Genomic DNA, 6767 nt, shown 5'->3' on the forward strand with positions numbered 1-6767 from the left:
TACGGAGCTATCGAAATCGGCGTAGTCCCAGGTACAAGCTCAATACCACACTCTACCTCCCGAACAGGTGGTAAACCCGGTAATTCTTCCGGAAAAACATCCGGGTATTCACAAACCACCGACACAGATTCGGGTTTCTTTTCTAATTCTTTGTCATCAAGCACATATGCAAGGTATGCTTCGCACCCCCTTTTTTTTTACATATTTCTGTGCCAACATTGCTGATATTACAGCTGGCATCCCCTCCAAGTCCGCAGACTCAATTCGGACTACTTCGTTATTTGCGCACCTCAAATCAATAGTCTTGCTCTTGCAATTCACAATCGCATCATGCGCGGTCAACCAATCCAACCCAAGGATAACATCAAATTCATCAAACGGCAAAAGCATCAAGTCCGCTGGAAAACAGGAACCTCGAATTTCCAGGGGACATTTCTTACACACTTTGTCGACAAGCACGTAACGACCCAAGGGATTTGACACCTGAATTACGAACTCAGTAGACTCAATAGGTAAAGTCTTACTGGATGCTAAGGTTTCACATATGTAAGAATGAGTAGAACCGGGGTCAATCAAAGCAATTACATTAGTATCAAAGAGGGTGAATGTACCGGTAATAATATCAGGCGAAGAAGCATCCTCGCGGGCACGTATAGCATAAGCTCTAGCAGGCGCACGGGCTTCGGATCTGGTTATATCATCTCTAGATCCTCTCTGACCACCACCAGCATTGCCCATATTTCCAGATGGTCTACCTCGAGCAGTGGTAGCACCCGGTCTCCCACTCTGATTTGCATTCTGTCCCGACAACCTCGGGCAATCTTTAATGAAGTGGTCCACTGATCCGCATTTGTAACAGGAGCGGTCAGGAAATCTACAACTCCCCGAATGCCATTTACCGCAATATCGGCATTTCGTCCTGTCTCGACGTTCATTCCCAACACTGGCGACCGAAGTGCCTCGTGTACCCACAGGGGGTCGATCACGATCTCGTCCAGAAAGGCCCGAAGTGCCTCTAAACTGGCCCGCATCATCTCGAAATCTCTTCGATGTCTGTTGAAGAGACCTCCCCGAGGATGTTTTACGAAACTCTCCAGTTCCCTCATCAACTCTTTGCTTTTCTTTTCTAAGCTCTTCGGCTTTACAAGCTCGTTCAACAAGTACCACGAACTCTTGTATTTCAAGAACGCCAACGAACATTTTTATATCTTCATTCAGCCCATCCTCGAAGCGTTTACACATAATAGCTTCGGACGAAACACATTCCCGAGCGTATTTGCTAAGTCTAACAAATTTTCGCTCGTAATCAGTAACCGACATGGAGCCTTGCTTAAGCTCAAGAAATTCCTTCCGTTTTTGATCAACAAATCTCTGACTGATATACTTTTTCCGAAACTCAGTTTGGAAAAACTCCCAAGTTACTTGCTCTCGGGGCACAATAGAAGTCAGAGTACTCCACCAATAGTAGGCAGAATCACGTAGCAAGGAGATAGCACACTTTAGGCATTCATCGGGTGTACAAGATAGCTCATCGAGTACCCGGATAGTGTTGTCCAGCCAAAATTCAGCTTGCTCGGCATCATCGCTATCCATAGCCTTAAATTCAGTAGCCCCATGTTTTCGGATTCTGTCAACTGGGGCTTATGTGACCTTATTTGGTCCGTTACCGGCAGTATTGTAGGTGCGGGGGTAGTATTTGTTCGGGAATGGAGGTTGTGGAACAGCCATATTAGTTCGAATGTATTGGTTAAACCAATCATTCATCACGCTATAGAATGCTTGTCTAGCTTCATCATTCTGATTACTAGCATTAGGTTGAGAGTTTGCCGGCACTGTCCCTTGTGCGGGAGCAGGCGCTACACTCTCAAGATCATCAGCTACCTCTCGGTCACGATCGGGATCCATTACTATAAATAAACACATTTACAATTGTCGGAAATCACCACGCTATCAAGTAAACACATAAAATGGCATGTATAGCTAGACCCAAAACATTACGGTAGTCCTAGAATCGACTAAACCGTAGCTCTGATACCAATAAAATGTAACACCCCGAACCCGAGACCGACACCGGAGTCGGACACGAGATGTTAACAAACTTTGAAAAATTTTTCCAGACACTGCCCAGTCTGAGTACTAGTCGCTTCAAAAATCATATCTTGAGTTTCACAACTCAAAAATCAGTTTTGTGATTTTTCCCTGAAACTAGACTCATGTCCCCACCTATGGATTTTTTTCTAGAATTTTTGGTCGGGCCAACTAGTACAGTTTATTAGTCAAAGTCTCCCATGTTACAGGGGTCGACTACACTGACCTTTTCCCATTACGACTGGGATATCTCTCTGCACAGAGCTTCAATACTGATGCCGTTTGTTTCTATGGAACCTAGACTCAGAGAGGAATCCATACATATATGGTATGACCCCTAATTATCTCTGGTCAATTTATAGTGAATTTCCAAAGGCGGAACAGTGAATCCAGAAACTGTTCTGGCCCTGTTCCACAAGAACCCGAATATCTCTTTCTGTACTGTTCCTATAATTGTTTCGTTACTTCCATATGAAAGTAGATTCATCAAGGTTCGATTACATAATTTATTCACTATTTAATTCCACTCCTACGAATTCTTGTGATTTTTCCAATCCACACCACTGCTGCTATCAGCTTCTGTTTTCAAAGTGAACCTTACCTAATTTGGGGTTTCATGGACCAACTAGGGCCTTGTCATACATAAGCCCACATATGATCATACTTAGCCATTCTAGTGGCTGATCATTTGCTCAACACTTCCATTCCAACATAGTTACATCATGAAACCATCTATACATTCATAAATACGAATGGTCTAATGCCATACTCCACTTCTACAAGCCATTTTCGCATGGCTGTACACTTATACATTTCATAAAATACTCGAAAGACAACAACGGGTAGTCCTATACATGCCATATCAAAATTCAACCAAAATAGTACCCAAAAGAGCCTTTGATAGTGTGGGCGACTTCGACTTCAAGATCCCGAGTCCGATAGCTGGAGAACCAAAAATCTATAAAACAGAGGAGCAATGTAACGAGTAAGCAATTTATGCTTAGTAAGTTTGAGCAAGGAAATTCCAGCATGCACAAAGAATATCACACATTTAGCTAAACGGAATATTTCATAATACGCAATTTATCGATTTTAAACTTGTTTCACAACATTAACAACCCTTATACACATACACAATAGACTAACTTAGCCGAAGGCCGATAGCTCGTTTATCAACTGAGCGAACATTTATTTGTAAGGGCTCGATTTAATTCAACACATACTTAACATATCCCCATATTGGGATGTTTTTCGAGTATTCGCTGGAATTTTACAGCAAGCTCATTCATTACCAAATCACGTACCTTCGGGATTTAACCGGATATAGCTCCTCGTTCAAATGCCTTCGGGACATAGCCCGGTTTTAGTAACTCACACAATGCCTTCGGGACATAACCCGGATTTAACAACTCGCACGAATGCCTTCGGGACTTAACCCGGATTTAATAACTCGCACGAATGCCTTCGGGACTTAACCCGGATATAATAACTCGCACGAATGCCTTCGGGACTTAACCCGGATTTAGTATCTCGCACAAAGGCCTTCGGATCTTAATCCGGATATATTCACTTAGCACAAAGCCTTCGGGACTTAGCCCGGACAGCATTCAATTAATCATGCACATCTAACAATAATTCATAGCACATTCATATTTCATTTTCGTTTACGAAACTCAAACACAAGGCACATATTGTCCTTGCACATTCGGCTCAATAGCCACACATAGAGCATGATTTAATCACATCGAAATTTAAGCTCTCTTACTCAAGAACTTACCTCGGGTGTTGTCGAACGATTCCGCTAGCTATTCAACCACTTTTTCCTTCCCTTTATCGGTTTTATTTCCCCTTTGCTCTTGAGCTTAATCAAACAAATAAATTGACTTCATCATTTTAGGCATCAAAAGATGAACACAAGGCACTTAGCCCATATTTATACATTAGACATTAAAGTCTCATACATGCAAAAATTATGCATCAACACAACATATTAGCTAATTTCTTGCCCTTGGCCGAATATGCATGTCCATTTTTTGGGGGTCGATTTCAACACTTAATACACACATGTACACACTAGTAAAGCATCCTCCCCCTTTTCATCAATTTAACACATGCATTGCTCATTAACATGCAAAGTTACATTCGGCCTTAGCACACATCTTGCTAGCCGATTCTTCTCCATTTAGCAACCAATGCACATATGTGCTCACACAACAAAAAAAATGCTAAAAAGGAGGTTCAAGAATCATCAAGCCATCATCACATGCATCATTAACAAGCTTCATATTTTGCATGCAATGGCATTAACACAACCTCCACCTAGGCCGAATCTTAACTCATCCTCATGCCTCATCACCACAACATCAAACATCAACAAAAAATGATTCATCCATGGTCAAGTGCCATTTCCATCACATGGCAAGATTTAGACCATGGGTTAGGTAGAACTCAAGCTAACAACTAAAACATGCATGCCTCTCATGGAACATCATCAAACATACCTTAGCCTAGCTACATGCATGGCCGAATCTCTTCACCTTTCTTCTTCTTTCCTCCTTAAAATTTTTGGCCAAGGATGAACCAAAGGATGAGAAAATTTTTCTTTGTTTTTCTTTCTAGTTTTTGGCAAGCATGAAGATGAGAAAAGGATGAACAAAATCCCCCTTTCTCTTCTTTAGCTCACGGCAATGGGGGACAAACACTACACACACATTTTTTTTTTCTTTTGTTTTCCATTTCTTTATTACCCATACTCCTTATTTTATTCTTCCACTAACAAAACATGTTTCATGACATGTTTTGCCCATCCTTCCTTGTCATGGCCGGCCACTACTCTTTAGGGGGGGGAATTTGACATGCAAGTCCCCCCTTTGTCCACATGCACTAATAGGTCCTCACACATTGACCTATCACATTTTAGAATTTTCTCACATAAGTCCTATTGACTAAATTCACATGAAATCAACTAAATTGAAGCTTGAAATTTTCACACATTCATAATTACATATTCTACACAATAAGTATCACATTCAAACATTTCGGTGACTCGGTTTAGCGGTCCCGAAACCACTTCCCGACTAGGGTCAACTTTGGGCTGTCACATTCTGAGCAAACCATTGGATCTGAAATCTTGTTTATGTTAAAAGATATCAATTTTAGTTATGGGAAGATGAATCAACCACCTAACACGCAAACAAAGAGAAGAGCGAGGGGTGAATCTGATGATGAATCTGATGGAAAGGATGATCCTAATGAGGCGGACTTGTGGAAAAAAAAGAGTATTTTTTTTAGTTGCCTTATTGGGAGCACAACATTTTACGCCACAATCTTGATGTCATGCATATTGAGAAGAATTTCTGCGAGAACATAATTGGGACAATTTTGAATGTCAATGGAAAATCAAAAGACAATCTTCAAAGCCGACTTAATTTAGTTGACATGAGAATTCGGCATGATCTTCATCCTCAAGTACTTCCGAATGGGAAATATCGGTTGCCACCTTCTATTTTTTCAATGTCAAAGGAAGAGAAAGAAGTGTTCTGCATGGTATTGAAGGATATAAAGGTCCCAAATGCATATGCGTCAAATATATCTCGATGTGTGAGTCTCAAATATCAAATATTATATTCATTAAAATCACATGATTACCACATCTTGATGCAAGATTTACTCCAGTTGTTTCACGGTGCTGTATGTCAAAAAATGTAACGTCCTGTATAATTGAACTATCCAATATAATGAAAGCTATTTGTGGCAAAGTTTTGGATGTTGAAGAACTTGAGAAAGTACAGGTTCGAGTGGCTTTGACTTTATGCAATTTGGAGAAGATCTTTCCACCTTCCTTCTTCACTATTATGGTGCACTTGGTAATCCATCTAACTCACGAAGCAATACTTGGTGGACCAGTTTTTTATCGATGGATGTATCCTATAAAAAGGTGCTAATTTATTTCTCAAGTATTCATTCATTCACCTCTATACATTAGTTACAACTTTTGATAAATATTGTATATCGTGTTTAGGTTCCTAAGCAAATTGAAGTCATATTGTCTCAATAAGCGTTATCCAGAAGGATCAATTGTTGAAGGCTACTTGGCAGAGGAGTGCATGACCTTCTGTTCTAGATATTTAGAAGATGCTGAAACACGATTGAATAGACCAAGTAGAAATGCTGGGCTCAATGATCATAACTTGGCCGAAACTTATTTATTCCAAAGTTAAGGAGAACTAATCGGCAAAGTTGAAATTACAGAATTAGATGATATATCGTGAATACAAGCACATCGATATGTACTTTTTCACCATGATTCAATTGAACCGTTACGCAAGTAAGTTATAAAATTTCCTTGCATATTCGTCGTTTTAATTTGTTTATCTTCTAACCAATTAAACTTGTTTTTAACATAGTAAGTACAAACAAATTTTAAGATCTCGTGCACGCTCTCGAAGATTACAACATCGAAAGATTAATAAGTTATTCACAGAATCTTTTCATGAATGGTTAAGCCAAACGGTATGTAACTAAAGTTAATAAGTTACATATAATCGCGAAATTTAGTTAATCAAATAATAATGTTTTTACATAATACATTTATAATTATTCAATTTACTTTCGATTCAATAGGTTTGGAGTGGGAAGGACGTCAATGATGAATTTAAATGGCTTTCCCAAGGTCCGAA

This window comes from Gossypium hirsutum, chromosome A01 (assembly GCF_007990345.1).
Source record: "Gossypium hirsutum isolate 1008001.06 chromosome A01, Gossypium_hirsutum_v2.1, whole genome shotgun sequence".
NCBI lineage: Eukaryota > Viridiplantae > Streptophyta > Magnoliopsida > Malvales > Malvaceae > Gossypium > Gossypium hirsutum.